Source organism: Musca vetustissima, unplaced genomic scaffold (genome assembly GCF_032173495.1).
Source record: "Musca vetustissima isolate MV318-11 ecotype Yass unplaced genomic scaffold, APGP_CSIRO_Mvet_v1 utg12127, whole genome shotgun sequence".
NCBI lineage: Eukaryota > Metazoa > Arthropoda > Insecta > Diptera > Muscidae > Musca > Musca vetustissima.
Genome location: NW_026882703.1, coordinates 121,258 through 140,237, shown reverse-complemented (window position 1 = coordinate 140,237; position 18,980 = coordinate 121,258).

Here is an 18,980-nt window from a genome sequence, read left to right as displayed (position 1 = left end):
GTTTCTTCTTTGTTTGATCCCTGATCCCTTTTGGCCTTTGAGAAATATATTTTTTTAAACTCCACGTTTTTTTTAATTGATGATGGCATTTTTATTATTTCCGATAACGAAAAAATGCCACAATATTTTCAACACTAAAAATATAACTTAAATAATACACTCAATAAAAGACCTTCTGTTGTGAGTGGTTGGTGATTGAATACAGTATTCAAATAAATTCAGTTAGAAAAACAAAACTTCAAATACAAATTCGTCACCTATTTTTAAATGACAAATGCAAAACTAAGAAGTCTGAGGGAATATTTACGGATACTCTTGCCTAACATAACATAAAAAATATCCGCTACATACAACCTACAATAATTTGCCGGCTTTTTATGTGTCATTTTAAATTTAAAAATTTATTTTATTTATTCATATTTTTTTTGTTTAATAAAACCCAAAAACAGCAACAACAAACACCAACATTGCAATTAATTAGCAAACCACGTCGCTGTGGCTGGGAATTTATTTCAAGGTAGCGGCAGGCAGTAGCAGCAAAATTTTAATTGACTCTCCCCCTCTTCATCGTAATTTGCCTTTTGTATATTGATTCAAGTGTTGGTGTGTTGAGTTTGGGTGTTTTTTTTTTATTCTGGTAATTATGGTTTCCAATGAATCACTTGAAAATAAAAATTGTCGGTTATTTTTTGAACACCAAAAAAATAAATCATTCTCAAACAACGACAACTTAACAAAGTGTTTGACAACGCCATCGTTAATTCTTTCCAAATTAGGATCGAACTTGGTTGTTGTTTGGCAAATTTGCACGTTTCGTGGAATTTACTTTTTAGAGGGAAACACACAATAACTAAATTTGAAATTTTAACACGTTTTGTAGAAATTCTTTTATTGTTAGTGTTGCTGCTGTTGTTATTATACAGCCCTATTTGTCCGTTAAATAATATTGAGGGATTATGTCACATGAATAGCTCCGAATATAATTAAATTTCATTTTTATAATTTATAAGTCTTCTGTGAAGATTTTCTAAGGGTACTCAGAAATTTATTAAAATTTTATTTCATGGATATTCTATAGAATCACTTCTATCTGAAGAATTACCGTGTTCTATTAAACTTCTGGTTAATTTCAATTTTCCAAAAAAACAAATTTTTTAGTTTTTTGCGTGTAATATCGGCTTAAACAAATCTTACAATAGTATAAAAGACCAAAGAATACATTTGTAGCTATGGAAATTCTTCAAAATATACACTTATTAGGATCCGATTATATTTCAAATATATTTAAAAAATCTACTTTCTTAATTCTGAAACGTTTGAAATTTTCAAAATTTTTTGTAAAATATTATGCGAGAGAAAATGTTGTCTACACCCAAGAGCAAAATAAAAATAGACGTCATTGTTTTGTCAGTATTTTTTTTTTTTTTAACTTAGGGTGGCGGTTGTGGTAATGCTGTACAATGACTTTTTTCTTAATTACCAAGATCACATGTCACTGTATCCCACCATCACACCACATTGCATGACTCAAAACAGAGTAAGAGAAGACGCAACACGATCAGCTCACAACAGCCCCAGTCTGCTAACCTAGCCAGTCGTCGTCATTCATTCTTGGAGACAACAATAAAACAAAAAAAGGAAAATAAAAGAAAACAACAAAAACTTGTCATGTTTTTGGGGTGAGGAGAGTCTGTCGTCATCATTTTGGGAGGCTAACACATAAATTTAAACAATGGTGAATGGATGGTGATGACCAACAAATGACTGTTTCCATCGAAGTAACCGGTCCACATAGTGTGTGTGGTTTATTTGTTGTTTTTGCTGTTGTTGTTGAGAAAGCTTGAAAAAACAAGTGTTTGGTTTTCTTGTTTATTTTGTAACCAGTTTTACAAATCTTCTCTTGGCTAGAGAAGCTCTCCACCCAAAAAAACAAAAAAAAAAAAAACAAAGATGATTTAAAGGGGTACACAGATCTTGTCTTGTCTTTTGTTCCAGCTAGATGTTTGCTCTTCCCCCTCCTCAAACAACTCACATGTTGTTTGCCTAGATATGCTTTCAGTAGAAGAGCGGCGACTGATTCCCGTTGATCGGTGCCGGTTTGACAACAGAATTGTGTCAATACTAATTCTTGTTCGTGGTGCAGAAGCAACAAGTCTTCTTTCTTTATGGTGACATCCCTCCCTCATCACACCGGCTGCTAATGGAATTTACTAATAATTTATTTGTTGTCATTGGAATTTCCATTCTCTCTCCCCTCTTTCTCTCTTGTCATCTGTGACAATTGTCACACATTATCCATCGTTGGAAAATAACTGCAAGAGATCGCTTTTTTTTTTTTGAATAATGATTTATGAACAATGACATACTTTCCCCCACATATTGACAGCCAGGCCATTATTGATTGTAATGAGAAGGAAAATTATTTATGATTTTCATTTAATAGGAAATTATTTTCTCAATTCTAATATGAATAAATAATGAGAAAATAATATCGCCTCTTCCTTTATGATAAAATTGTGGTGTAAAAGAGGCTTGAGGTGTAAAAGAGCTACATAAGTGTCGATTTTACACCTAATTGATTTGAAATGACAATTAACGCCTTAGAAGAACATGTCACACATAAAGCTAGAAAATTGAAATTAGGTGTTGCTAATTTAGCGTTTTTTAAATATATTTTTAGTATTTTATAAAAATCAATAAATCACACATTATTGATTGTAATGAGGAGGAAAATTATTTATTATTTTCATTCAAATAGAATATTATTTTCTAAATTGCTTATGAGAATAAAAATTGTGAAAATAATGTCATCTCTTAGTAAATGATAAATTGTGGTGTAAAAGAGGCTTGCTTAGGCGAGCTACTAAAGTGTCGATTTTACACCTAATTGATTTGAAATGACAATTAACGCCTTTGAAGAGCATGTCACACATAAAGAAAGAAAATTAATACAACCAAATTGAAATTAGGTGTTGCTAATTTAGTGTTTTTTTTCATTTTTTTTTAATTCAATATATCACAAAAAGTTGTGACAAAATATTATTTTGAAAATCGGCAATTATAGAACTAAAAGGCAATGACAAAATATTTATTAGAATTTTTTATCAAAAAATATACATTTTAGAAAATCAAACAAAATATTTTGTAAGCATTACATGTCCATCATCGATGGTCCTTCGAGGTGAAGGCATTTAAAAAATATTGAAAAATACACACTAATATTTTTTGGAAGGGTAATCGGAGCGTAGATTTTTTAAAGAATATTTTTGGAAAGGTAATCAGAGCGTAGATTTTTTTAAAGAATAATTTTGGAAGTGTAATCGGTGCGTAGATCTTTTAAATGATATTATTGGAAGGATAATCGGAGCGCAGATCTTTTAAATGATATTTTTGGAAGGGTAATCGGAGCTAAGATCTTTTAAATGATATTTTTGAAAGGGTAATCGCAGATGTTTTAAATTATACTTTTGGAAGGGTAATCGGAGCTAAGATCTTTTAAATAATATTTTTGGAAGGGTAATCGGAGCGCAGATCTTTTAAATGATATTTTTGGAAGAGTAATCGGAGCTAAGATCTTTTAAATTATATTTTTGGAAGGGTAATCGGAGCGTAGATTTTTTAAAGAATATTTTTGGAAGGTTAATCAGTGCGTAGTTTTTTTAAAGAATAATTTTGGAAGGGTAATCGGTGCGTAGATCTTTTAAATGATATTATTGGAAGGATAATCGGAGCTAAGATCTTTTAAATTATATTTTTGGAAGGGTAATCGGAGCGTAGATTTTTTAAAGAATATTTTTGGAAGGTTAATCAGTGCGTAGTTTTTTTAAAGAATAATTTTGGAAGGGTAATCGGTGCGTAGATCTTTTAAATGATATTATTGGAAGGATAATCGGAGCGAAGATCTTTTAAATGGTATTTTTGGAAGAGTAATCGCAGGTAAGATCTTTTAAATAATATTTTTGAGAGGGTAATCGGAGCGTAGATCTTTTAAATGATATTTTTGGAAGCGTAATCGGAGCGTAGATTTTTCAATGAATAATTTTGGAAGGGTAATCGGAGCGTAGATTTTTGAAGAATAATTTTGGAAGGGTAAGGTCGATTTTTAGAGGATATTTTTGGAAGGGTCAGGTCGATTTTTAGATTTTGTTGATTTTTGACTATATTGACCGGAGCGTAGATTTTTTAAAGAATATTATTGGAAGGCTAATCGGAGCGTAATTTGTTAAAGAAAATTTTGGGAAAGGTAATGGGAGCTTAATTTTTTAAGAATATTTTTGGGAAGGGTAATCGGAGCTTAATGTTTTAAGAATATTTTTTGGAAAGGTAATAGGAGCTTAGATTTTTTATAGAATATTGTTGGAAGGTTGATGGGAGCGTAGATCTTTTAAATGATATTTTTGGAAGCATAATCGGAGCGTAGATTTTTCAATACATAATTATGGAAGGGTAATCGGAGCGTAGATTTTTGAAGAATATTTTTGGAAGGGTAAGGTCAATTTTTAGAGGATATTTTTGGAAGGGTCAGGTCGATTTTTAAATTTTGTTGATTTTTGACTTTATTGACCGGAGCGTAGATTTTTTAAAGAATATTATTGGAAGGCTAATCGGAGCGTAATTTGTTAAAGAAAATTTTGGGAAAGGTAATCGGAGATTAATTTTTTAAGAATATTTTTGGGAAGGGTAATCGGAGTTTAATTTTTTAAGAATATTTTTTGGAAAGGTAATAGGAGCTTAGATTTTTTATAGAATATTGTTGGAAGGTTGATGGGAGCGTAGATTTTTAAAGAATATTTTTGAAAGGGTAGTCGGAGATTATTTTTTTAAAGAATATTTTTTAGAAAAGTAATCGGAGCTTAGATTTTTAAAGAATATTTTTTTAAGATCTGTAGGAGGCGTAGATTTTTTTTAAAGAATATTTTTTAGAAAGGTAATTGGAGCTTAGATTTTTAAAGAATATTTTTTGATATTTATCTCTATTAAATCTAACATAATGGATTTTTAGATTCGTAAGTCCTTGATATTTTTTTTATTTTTGAGCTACAGATAGCCATTTAAAAATGGTTTTGCAAAGAAAAGGTTTAAATCTCCGATAAAATTTAAAAAATATATAAATTTTTTCATAGACTTATTTTTCTTTTTTTAAATTAGCAATTTCTCCTTTCTTTACATATATTTCCAATATAACGCTATTATAACGAAAACAATATTTTTATGGGTTGAAGCAGAGTGCGACTGGCAATCATAGTTTAGTTATCGTATAATTATGTTGTTCAACTATTTCCGATGTCTAAAGTTCAAGGTGTTGTCGGATATGTTCGAAGTACAAAATTACTTTTCAAATGTACTCACGATATATTTATGATAGCGGCGGCGACGACAAGCAATGACTGACTTTTGTTTTCACAACAACAAAAACAACAAATGCGATCTATAATAAAACGCCTTTAAAAAAATTGCAATAAAAATAATTCTATTTTTATTTTTCAAAATAATTCATCTCGTGTATCGTTATTATTTTTTATTTTCTTTAAAATTAGTTATTACTTCAATTTGCCCCCCTTCCCCAAGATACAAAAAACTGTTGAAGTACAAAAACATTGCGTGTTTCGTATAGCTCCTCAAGTAAGCTCAACAATGTGTAATGGGTGTAAAAAAACAAAAATAAAATTAATATCATCATGATTTTTAAGCGTTTTTATTTTCAAGTGGGGATGCTTGAAGACGAGATAAACAAAAAACTAAATAAAATGAAAATAAAAATAGAATTGCTTATTAGAAATCGTGAAGTTATTTTCAAGGCTAATGTGTAAACATATCATCTGTCATTTTTGTTTTTAATTACTGCACACACACAACAGCTCAGTTGCTAGTTGTGTATTGAAGGCCTGGGTCGTTACTACACCACAGCATGCAACTCTGCTGTCAATAACATTGAAGATAAGGTGGATTTTACACTTTATGTCTGTAACAGGGTTGGGAATTGAAATATTGATAATAAAAAATATGAAATAATATATAAAAATATATATTTTTGAAGAGTATTTTTTGTAAGGGTATTCGATGCGTAGATATTTAAAAAATATTTTTTGCAAGGATACTATATAATACTAAAAAAAATCTACACATGATTTAGAAAAAAATTAAGGAAAGGAGAGCATACATTTCTAGAAGGGTAATCGTAGAGTGGATTTTTAAAAAAATATTTTTGAAATGGTAGGAGGTCGATTTTTTTAAAGAATATTTTTGAATCGGAGTAATTGGAACATGGATTTTTACATAATATTTGTTAAAGGTAATCAGAGCGTGTATTTGTTAGATTATTTAGACGCTTTTGTGCTAGGCTAAGAACTTTCCGAACTGGCCTCGTAATATAAATTCTCCATAAAATATTCATACAAACATATTAATATACATATTTGTATATTAGTAGAGAAGAGATAACTGAGAAAGTATGTCAAACATTAGAACAGAGGGGCAAAAAAAAAACTAAACAAGAAATACCACAAAACTATTTAATTGTATTTTCTTAGTTCTGCTTTAAAACCACATTCCCCGGCAAAAACCACTGCATGTATAGACGAAGAAAAAAACTTGAAATGAAAGACTCCTAAAACATAAATGTTGTTGCTTGAACTGTTGACAAAGAGACTAGACGACGAACCACAAACTACTAGTGGTTTAATATGAATGAAAAGAAAAATATATTTGTTTGGAATTTTTGTTGCAGTGTTTGCGGAATTTTATAGTTCACACTTGTTTACAAAAACAAAAAAAATAATACAATTTTATACAGCACGGAATAACTCCTAATACACGAAAAGAAGGAGCTTCCTTAATTATAAAAAAAGTTTTGTTATGTATTGACAAGATACGAAAGGATTTACTGTCACACATCAGAAGTTATTATTCTTAGAATAAAAGTATTCCTACTCAAGTGTCACTTGCATGCTAAGTCTATATAGGTAACCAAATAAAATCAAGTCAATGAGAATTTTATTGGTACATTCAAAGCGCACAAGTAAACAATGGAATACATATTTTCACTTGTTTGAGTAGTTTTTGTAATAATTTTATTCTATTTTCTTATTTATGAACAATTTTTGTGAACAATTTCGACATGAAAAGCAATAAAAGGGGGAAAAAAATAAAGTCATCAAGAGTCCAAGAAAAAGGGTGCATAATTACCGCCACAATATGGTGATAACAATTATGCTGCCCAATTATTTCATAAAAATGTTGGGGAGACGTTATAAAAAAAAAACACAACATGTATAATTGTTATATAACAAAGTTGGTTGGAATGCATATATAAGCATTAAACATTATTAGGCCGCTTTTTTGCAGAAGAAGAGGAAAGAAAATTAGACTGATTTTAAAAATATTGTATAGCAGAATATCAAATATAAAATTCAGAATATTTTAAGGATGTCCAAATTTTTATTTTAATCATTTCTTTTATGAATATCAAACATCAAATTTTAATTGTGGCTGGAAAACGAATAAACGGATAAGCATATATTTTTGTGGGATCATAATGGCCCTGATATCTTCTCTTAAAGCGAAAATATTTTAACGGAAAGAACCCGACATTAATAGATTAAAAAATTACGGTTCTGGATCGTTTTAGTCTTTTTCGATTCATTCCGCAAAGGGAACATCAAACCATAATTCATTTAGTTCCATAGTTTAATAATTTATTGGTACTTAACTATTAATTCGGTCAATAAACGGAAGAACGATTACATCAAAAAGAGCTAGATGAACGAATGAACCGGACCAAATATCGATCGTTGCTTTTGCGGAATAGATCAATTGACTCGGTTCTTTCCTGAAGTTCTGAACTTTTTCAAAATTTGAATAAAAATCTGTTCCTTAAGGACACAATATTAATTATGTGATGATTATGAAATTTTGAATTATTGAAAGTCGAAAACCCCCATTTGCTGATGTTTTGATATAGTCTGCATAAAATTGATCCGCTATATTTTAGTAATTTCTATGGTTCTTCGCGCAATTTTCAGCCGTATTGGTGCTAATTTAATATTCAATGTACCTGGTGGATTCAGAACTTATTCACAAAAGATATAGCAACATTTTCCAGGAATACCAAAATTCTTAGCTGAATTTCGATTCTTTTTTCGACAAAACATTCCAATTTCCGAACAGAAGATCAGAATTGGAAAATTGTGCAGAGTTTCGAGATAGTTGTTTAGTAACCGATCGCTGGCCGATTTTTTGGCCTGAATAGAATTTACATGCAAGTATTTCGTGACGATACGCCTATAAGATCGTTTCTGGTAGTCGGGATATGATGATCAGTGTACTAAAATGTGTGCTATGCCGAATATTTCGTGACCTCCCTCTATTTTTCCTGAATACATAAATCGGTCTGTTCAATTTTGTCAGCATTGGAACAAAAAATCTGAATTTTTTTCCATCATGAAGAATACCGATATAAATATTATTACAACTCATAAATATTTATTTTTTTCAATATCCTCCTTTAAGAAGTCCATTCAGGCTCAAATTTGAAAATTTTGCATTCCACATATTATCAAGATTTTTTACAATAAAAATGACTTTATTGATCATTGAAGGGTTAAATGTTTCTTCTTCATATTTTCCATAGGACTCGATTTTCTTTTCTAATTCACAAAAGCTTTAGTTTACTCAAAAGTCGTCAACATAGAAAAAGAACACTTTTCTCATTTCCTTAATAAATAACATTTCTCCAATTTCTTTTAATAATACCGTAACAATGTAATGGAGTACCATGTTGTTTACAAACTCTGTAGTAATAAAGAGGCACAATATTGGGAGTAAGAGAGTTAGAATTCACCCTTAATTTCCTTTATGTGATTCTTATAAGAATAAAAGGGCTTTCTCTTGACCATATTAATATCACAATTCAAGACATTAAAGAAGAAATTTGAGCTGAGAAGAGAGAAAGTAAGGCGTTTCTATTGATAAAGAATAAATCCCATATTTAAAGGAAGCTTGTTTCACGAGAGAACAATAATTTCTTAATAAATTTGTTCATTCATAAATTTATAACTGCAGTCAAAAAATTTGAGTGATTTTATCACTGTAATAAAATTAGAACAAAAATAATGGTAATTTTTGCACAAACATGATAAAAAAAACTTTTTGCTTTGACATTTTTGCACAAACATGATTAAATAACTGTTTGCTTTCACACAAATGAAATGACACAAAATAACGAACTAAAAAACAAATTCTCATCTGAGAAGAGAAAGTAAGGCTTGATCTCTTTTCATCATGGAAAAGAAATTCCGTATTAATAACGAAGAATTGAGATCTTTATTAAATTCTCATTCATAATTTTTTAAGATGATTTTGAGTATTTTTGCACACATGATTAAATTATTTTTTTTTTTTTATATCCATTTGTTCATTGTTGCCAAGTATTGGAAAAGGAGTTTGCACAGATGTTTTTTTCTGTTTCTTTTTGTATTATTTCATGTTCTTCAACTGAAAAGTAATTAGCAATTGTTCATAAATAAATTGATGATGACGATCAAAGTCCAAGTGTCTTATGATTTTTTTTTCGCTGACTACATTTTTCAATAGCTCACCCGATACTTTTAATAAATATATATATTTTTTAAATTTATTTGTTTTTTTAATTAAAATTTTCTTTGTTCACCAAAAAAATCACATGGAAAATTTTCCAAATTTTTTTCTTTAAAAAAAAAATAATAATTACAACACACACCTTTTTTCTCAATTTTTATTTAAAAAAATTAATTTTTCTTGTTTTATTTCACTACGAAAGTAAGTGGTAAGCGGCGAAAAGGAAATCCCGGTTTAGAACAAAAAAAAATCGAAAGAAAGAAAATGCGCAACACTGGCACTAAAAAAGAATACAGAAGAGGGGAAAATGCCTTTTTTCAATGAATTGAAGTGAACACCGTCCGTTTTGTGTTTCTTGTTTTTTTTTCTATTTCTTCTCTCAGTTCCGTTTTCCGTTTCTTGTTTTCCGACTTTTTCTGATCTGCGTGTTTGCCGTTGTCAACGATCGTACGCGAAAGCGAGTTCTCTGCCAACTAAATGGCAATAATTTTTTTTGTGAACTGAAATTCAAAGTTACTGTCGTTCGTCGCCGCCGCCGCCGCTGCTATTTTTGTTGTGTGACTTCACACAACAACAACAATAACAACTGAGTGTTGGTTGTTGTTGTTGCTGCCTGTCTGTTGCGCCTAAAGCTGCTGCAGCTGCGCCAGTGTGACTCCTCTGTGTGCGAGTGTGTTTGTGTGTGTATGTGTCAACACAACTTTGGTAGTTAAGTGTACACGGAATGAAATAAAAAAAGCCAGTATTATTGTTGTTATTGTTGTCAAGATAAATGGTGAAGTCAGTGTTGACAATGTGGCGTTTTTTCTCATTCAACTTCAAATATTTATTTGTTGGAAAGTTTGCAAATTTTTAAAGACGATTTATAACAAGAGTTTGGGAGTTAGAAAATGACTTATGTAGATGAAAACCCTTGGCGAGTACATTAAGAAATCAGAAGGGGGAAAATTAACCATAGGGTTTTGATTTATGGCGTGACAATGATTTTTACTAGTAACTCTAATGTTTGGAAGGAAAATTATATATATCTGAAGGTCATTTTTGAGGGGCCATGTCTTTTGTCAGTCTATTCGAATGAGGAATATTTTTATAAAATATATCCTTGGTTGTTTTTTTGAACAGTAAACTAAATACCACAAGAAGAGATTTTTTGTCCTACAATAATTCTACAAAAACATTGCTTAACCCAGTGTTGCTTTCAGTGTTTTTGTCGAATATATTCGATATTTAAAAGTACTCTCTTTCTTTGCGATTTTTCGGTTATCCTATGTACCGTTACTATTGATGTTTTTGCTTTTACTGAAAGACAGACGAAACTGTCCGAGGGTTAAAATTAAAATTGATATTTTCTAAACTCTATGCCTTTATAGGATTTTAAATACAAAATTTTAGATTTTTATTCCGACATTTTTTTTTTTTTTTTTTTTTTGACACTGAAAGGGTTAAATTTCAGATTGACAAGTGCAAAATCGACTACAAATTTTATTTTTTTTTTATCTGAATTGTTGTCAGCTGACGAGATAAAGTTCTGAAGTATGTAATTTTTGAGAATTTTGAGCTTTATGAAAATAAACTATGTATGAATGAAGAACATCGAAAGTCGATCGTTAAAGGTCCACTTTGTGATTTCCTCATAGACAGACGAAACTGTCCGAGGGTTAAAATTAAAATTGATATTTTCTAAACTCTATGCCTTTATAGGATTTTAAATACAAAATTTTAGATTTTTATTCCGACAATTTTTTTTGACACTGAAAGGGTTATATTTCAGATTGACAAGTGCAAAATCGACTACAAATTTTATTTTTTTTTTTATCTGAATTATTGTCAGCTGACGAGATAAAGTTCTGAAATATGTAATTTTTGAGAATTTTGAGCTTTATGAAAATAAACTAAGTATGAATGAAGAACATCGAAAGTCGATCGTTAAAGGTCCACTTTGTGATTTCCTCATAGATCAAAATTCGACTTCGACTTTTAGACTTTTCCATACAAAAAATCGATCCCTAAACGGCAACTAGAATCACAAATATTGTCCTTTAAATAAAACAGCATTTAGATCTATGCTGAAAAATATAAAAAAAAAATATTCCAAGGAATTGAAAAATCTACCAACATACTTTAAAAAATATTTATTATTTAAATTAATACATTTTTTTAATACATGAAATTCTGTGTAAATCTTCCTCAAGGAGTGATGATCAACGGATTATATTCTTCATTAGTGTCTTCTCACAAAGCCACGAGAATCTTTTCCATCAAACAAAAAACTTAAAATACTTGAGTAATTGGCATTGGTATGAAATCTGTACTCTGAAATCACTTTTTTTAATAATTTTGTCTTATGCTCAGTACAATGCATTAGACGGACCATATTTCATAATCTGTTTTCTGAACTGGCCTGTTTCCTACATATATATATATCCCATTCGTTAGAACCGGCAATAACTACAAAAATTATAAACATTTTAGTAAACAAACTTCATAAATGTAAAATAAATGTGATAGTATAATGAAAATATTCCCCAATGTCTTCCATACATTTTAATACCTCATTTGTTAAAATCCGACAATAACTACAAAAGTTATAGGATTTTTAGTTAAAGCACCTCAAAACTATTACGATTTCCCAATAATGGAGAGTTAGCAACACCACCGTTATTATTAAGTTTGACTGAAGTTGTGTTGTTCTTACTGTTTGTTGTTATTGTTGCCTACTACTGCAGCTTCTGCTGACGCACTCCCAAGCAAACACGCACACACACACTCACATATGAATGTATGCCGACAGTTATGATCGTTGCTTGCTTTTGCTGGAGATCTTATGGGACGACGACCATGGCCGGTCGTCGTTTGGCCTTACGAGTATTCATTTTGTGTTGCTTTTTTTAACCAAGCAACAACAAGTTGGTGTTTTAACAACTGAGAGAATAAGCAAGATAGAGAGAGAATGAATAATGGTGTCACTGAGAGTCGAGTAATAAAAATACACTTGGTTTAACACAAAAAAAGTCGAAATGAACGAAAATAGTAAGCAAGGGTGGGGAAATTATTTTACCAAGTGAAGAAGATGAGAAAAATAAATTCCAATGCCGTAGCGCACTTAATAAAAAGGGCAAATAAATATTTGATGATATACCAAAGAAGAGACAAAAAGAAAAAAGCAACAACAATAGTAGTAGTGTTGATAACAAAAGTAATTATGAAGATGTTTGAGATATGTATTTAAGAAAAAAAATTGGAGCTATTAGCTATGTCTTTCGGTCTCCAAAATTTCCCATCTAACCAAATAGGCGGCAAACCAGTACCATGGTAATGCCCAGATATTTAATTTTTTATTTTTGTTATTTAACCCAACAAAAAACAAGATATGGCTTGCAAACGCATATCAGCATTAAGTTCAACAGGCATACAGCCATACATAACTACTTGCATACATACATAGCTATGCAGATACAGAAAAAACAACGAACTTTTTATGATCTTCAAGTTTTAAAATTGAATAACAGTGTCTCATTTTATTTCTCTCACAGTGCCTAATCTCCCTAGGCTCCAAATGAGCTCCCAATACTCCTTCAATCGTTCACAAAATATAAAAACGAGTAAACGAAACCCGAGAGACCAGTTAAATTAGTACAACACACACAGTCACACACATACCGGGAGTACCTCATATATGGGTGAGTGAGTGTTGCCTGGTCTGTTCATGTTTTTGTTGTTATTGGTGGCGCGGCTTTCATAGGGGTTTTATGTTCATCATTCGTTTTTCTTTATCAACTAAATGTGCGTAACATGAATGAAGCTTTATAGGGGAATAAATGAACAAAATGGATATCGCAAAACAGACACCAACCAGAAAACGTGGTATGGCCACAGAAGAGAGTGAGAATGGGAAACAAAGAAAAGAACATGCATTCATACAAGTTAAAACCCATTTAAAAATATAGGTTATAATGTGCGAGTTGCTTTGGGAGATGTGGATGGGTAGGCTTCTGGTGGGATCAAAAGCCACATTTGAAAAAAAAATAATTTAATTGCAGTTAGCAGAAGAAAATAAGGTCATTGTATTACAAAAGAAAAAAAAAATAACCGACAAACAATACATTAATGGAAATTGTGGAAAAGCCAGTTGAATGTAGCCAAAATCTATATGGAATGAGAAAGTTAGTTTTCCCCAGAGATACAAAAAACAAGTTCGTAATGGGGAAAATGTGTGTGTGTAAATTATGTTGGCTGGTGGCAACAGCTGATCATCATTGAGGGAATGAAATGAATGCCACCACCACACCGAATGTAAAACACGCATTTTTATTAGAGGATTAATCAAATAAGAAAATTTGAAAGGGAGAAAAATTTTATAACATATCAAAGAGTGGAGAATGATGAGAACATTGTTTTTCTTATTCATACAAATGGTTGACTTTATCCCTCCATCAATCCTGAACCCATTCGCAAAATACATTCCACAAAAAATTAACACATATACGTCAAATAGAACTGAAATCATAAATTTGCTTTATTTGGCGCATTTTGTTGTGTAAACCGGCTTTTTTCCCTTTATAAGTTGGAGCGCATATTAAATGTGTTAAACCGTTTGCAAAGTATCGAAATATTCGCATGAGACCCCATATAACGTGTATATTTTTGATCTGAATAAAATTATATGTCTATTTAACCATGTTCGTTTGTCTTTTGAAATCATTATATTGAAAGCTATATATTAAAAATAGAGGCTTGATATCTTCCTTCTACGCAAACAAAAAAATTCCTCCTAACAGAGAAAGTCTAAAATTTATTGAAGATCTGCAGAAGACGTGTTAGAAATCGAAACTGTAAACTGAAAATAAAGCTTCCAAAAATATTATGAGTACTCAAAACCTCTTGAAGATTTTCTTTTTCTCTCGAAATTCGGATATCTCTGGATAACCCATAGGAGCTGAATCAATTTTAAGTGAATTTTCCTCGTCGTTTTTAGCGTTTAGTGAAACACTATAGACTGTTTTTAGTAGGACGATGGATTGCCATAGGAAACTTCCCAAAACACCGAATATTGGGGGGTTACCATTTTAAGTGGCCTACACGGAAACTTAGACCGATATTGATAATTTTTGGTCGAGAGATTTTCTATTCAATGAGATTCTAAAATATAAAATTATACATAATTTGATTGAAGCCGGAGTACAAGCTCCGCAAAATTCCGAAACATGGCATGTAGCGTTATATGGAGGATTCCCTGAAAAGTGGACCAATATTGGTAATTTTTAGCAGGAAGATTTGACACCCCTCGGAACCCGAAAAATCAAATTAGAGCCAATTTGGTTGAATAACATGTTCAAAACCCCAAAGTACCGAAATATGGGCCAATGTTGATAATTTTTGGAAGGGAAATTTTCTACTTTATGATAATCTAAAATATGAAATTGTTTCCAAATTGTTTGAAACATGTGCTGAAGCTCCCCAAAATACAGAACTTATTAATGTAGCGTTTTTATATGGGGTCTCCTCTAAACGGTGGACCAATATTGATAATTTTTAGTTGGAAAATTTACTACCAATATTGATTATTTTTGGTAGGGAGATTTGACATACAAGGAGAACCAAATGTAGCAAATTGCCGCCACTTCGGTTGGAAAAAAGGTCAAAAATTCCCATAATATCGAATATTTGGGGGTATCGTTATATGGGGGGCTATACCATACCATAGCGATATATCCCTGATTTCACCAGAAAGAAACACGGACAGCCAGACCTATTCGCATAAATCGACTTAGAATTTTATGGTGAATATTTCGAAGCAGTTGGAGGGTATAATAAGGTGTTAGGCGCCGAACTTATTGGTGAGTGAGAATCGAGAACCTAGTGAGATCCGAAAATAGCAAATTACAGCCAAATCGGATATTTCAATATTTGGGGGTTGTTACCCTTATATGGGGGCCATCCTTAAATTGACACAATTTTGAATATTTTTGGCAAGAGTTGGTACCTAATAAGAACCTAACATACCAAATTACAGTCAATTTGCTTGAAAGGCGAGTCCTGAATTCCCGAAAATATCGTAAATTTTACCATTATATGGGGCTCTTTGGATCCGCCTGCAGACAAATTTCAGCACCCTATCTCACAAATTTACATAACTAAAATTAAAAATTGTTAGCAGCGGCTTGTATCTCAATATTAAATTCCATTAAGTGGTGGAGGTGGCGGTTGTTCGTTGTGTTATCATTGGGAATAATCAAATAATTAAAAAAAAAGTAGTGCCACGAACGATAGTGTTTCATTTAAAGGTTCGTTATGGAATGCAAAATAAGTGATGATAAATACCTATAGGAATTTCGAAAAAAAACAACAGCAAAAAAAACAATAGACAATAAAAGATAAACAAAAGAAGTAATTAAAGAGTTGTACACGATGATGATGGGAAATAATTAAAAAATAAAACCATGTTAGATGTTGTTGGTTCGAGGTGGTGTCTGTCGACTTCTTGAGAAGATATCGACTGCAACAACAAAAAAGATCGATCGATCAGTTGGTGCAACAGAAGTACATGTTCATGACGATAATTTTTTATTTTCTAAACTTTAATATTCCTAATTAAAAATTTTGAATAAAATATAACCTAATTTCATCATCAAATTTGACGTTAAACATTTCTCAAGAATTTCGGCATAGAAAAAAAAGCGGTTATATACAAATTCATTATTTAAAAAAAATGACTCAAACTCCTTGACATTTGTTTTTCTTTATAAAAATACAAGGATGATGCCATTCCTAAAACAAATAAACAGCAACACCAACACCGGCAATAACAACATTGTCTCATGCAGAAGCAGATATCAGCAGATACTATCTACCTACCAACCAACCTACCTTTAGAGAGATGAGTAAACAAAGTATTCCAAAGTATTGTTTCTGAACAAATAAATTATTATACAGACACATAAACGCACACATATATATATATATATAAACAAATATTCTACCTGTAGTATAGATATAAAAAATATGTGCATTTAATTAGAATATTCTGGTGGGGTTATGTAGTCATTAATATCAAAACAACATAAGACGACGAATGAAAAGGTGTGACCATATTAAATGTGGAACTCACGTGAATTGATCGACATTAACATTTTTGAAATATTTTAACTTTAATTATTATAAAACTTATATATCTAATGAAATAATGTGTATAAAATCGGCAGCTATACTTGAACATTTTTTTGTCAATCTAAATCATGAGGACTTTATGTGCCCAGACATAATCTGAAAAGTAGCTCATAATCATAATAAAAAATAACTGCGTAGTATCTGAAATTTGGTATTTTATCTGTCCGACAACATAATTGCTTACGCCATTACCGCAAAGCTTGAAACGGCCAATAGTTGACAGAACTACTTAAAACAAATCGATTGATCGGCCATAAAAGATACCATTCTTGGGCAATCAGTTGAAAAGAGTCCGCTACTTTATAATTATCAAGATGTTTCCAAAGAGGAATCAGAAAAATAAATCGTCAGAAAACTATCAACAAAATTGATTATCATTTTGACAAATTAAATAGGAATTATATACGTAAGAAACTTACTCTCAAGACGAAAACAAATCACATTATAATACCAATTTTGTAGAAGTCTTTTGAGAGATAGGTGTGACATTCCAAAGGTCTTCTATAAACGATATGATACTTTTTGAAAACTGTAGATTGAATATCTGTGAAGGAACCCATTGAAATATTCAAAATCTAGACTAACAACAACAATTCAGAACTTTACTAGACCTTGAAAACCTAATATCTAAAAATATCCACGTCTTAGTTGAGCCATGAAAAAATTCATTCCATAGGCAGTATTTTACAAAATAATTTTTATAATATACAGGCCGATTTTTTTTTTGAAATATATAAAAAAGTTTTTTAAAACAATCCACGCCTTTGATGGACTTTAAACAAAAACATTATTAAAAAAACCCAAACTTGTCCAGGCCTTAGAAAATATTCCTTAAAAATCAACGCTTTGACAAGGCTTTGAGAAATCCATGCCTTGATTACTCCTTTGATAATATTCCTTAAAAAATCCACGTCTTAGTTAGGGCCTTGACAAAAATTTTCCTTAAAAATATTCGCCTTGGCAAGGCCTTATATAAATATTTCTTAACAATTCAGAACTTGACTAGACCTTGAAAACCTAATATCTAAAAATATCCACGCCTTAGCTGAGCCATGAAAAAATTCATTCCATAGACAGTATTTTACAAAATAAATTTTAAAATATTCAGGCCCATATTTTTTTTTTTTTTTTTGAAATATGCAAAAAAGTTCCTTATAAAATCCACGCTTTTAATGGGCTTTGAACAAAAACATTATTAAAAAAATCCAAACCTTGTCCAAGCCTTAGAAAATATTCCTTAAAAATCAACGCTTTGGCAAGGCTTTGAGAAATTCATGCCTTGACAAAAATGTTCCTTAAAAATATTCGCCTTGGCAAGGCCTTATATAAATATTTCTTAAAAATCCATGCCTTGGTTAGGCTTTTGAAACAAATATTCACCTTAGCTCGGCCTTAACAATATTCCTTAAAAATCCAGGGCTTGGTTATACATTAATGCTGATGCTTTTATAATTCGTCTTGGATGGGCTTTGAACAAAAAAAAATATTTAAAACCCTTTACCTTGCCTGGGCTTAAAAAATATTCCTTAAGAAATTCTCACCAATCTATGCCTTGGCTAGACCTTTAAAAAATCTACTCCTTGGCTAGGCCTTTAAAAAATCTACGCCTCGGCTAGGCCTTTAAAAAATCTATGCCTTGGCAAGTCCTTAAAAAAACTACGTCTTGGCAAGTCCTTTAAAAAATCTACGCCTCGGCTAGGCCTTTAAAAAATCTTTGCCTTGGCTAGGCCTATAAAAAATCTACGCCTTGGATAGACCTTTAAAAAATCTACTCCTTGGATAGGCCTATAAAAAATCTACGCCTTGGATAGGCCTTTAAAAAGTCTACGCCTTGGCTAGGCCTATAAAAAATCTACGCCTTGGATAGGCCTATAAAAAATCTACGCCTTGGGTAGGCCTTTAAAAAGTCTACGCCTTGGTTAGGCCTTTTAAAAATCCACGCCTTGGCAAGTCCTTTAAAAAATCTACGCCTTGGCAAGTCCTTTAAAAAATCTACGCTTTGGCAAGTCCTTTAAAAAAATCTAAGCCTTGGGTAGGCCTTTTAAAAATCCACGCCTTGGAAAGTTCTTTAAAAATTCTACGCCTTGGCAAGTCCTTTAAAAAATCTACGCCTTGGCTAGGCCTTTTGAAAAATCTACGCCTTGGACAGGCCTTTAAAAAATCTACGCCTCGGCTAGGCCTTTAAAAAATCTACGCCTCGGCTAGGCCTTTAAAAAATC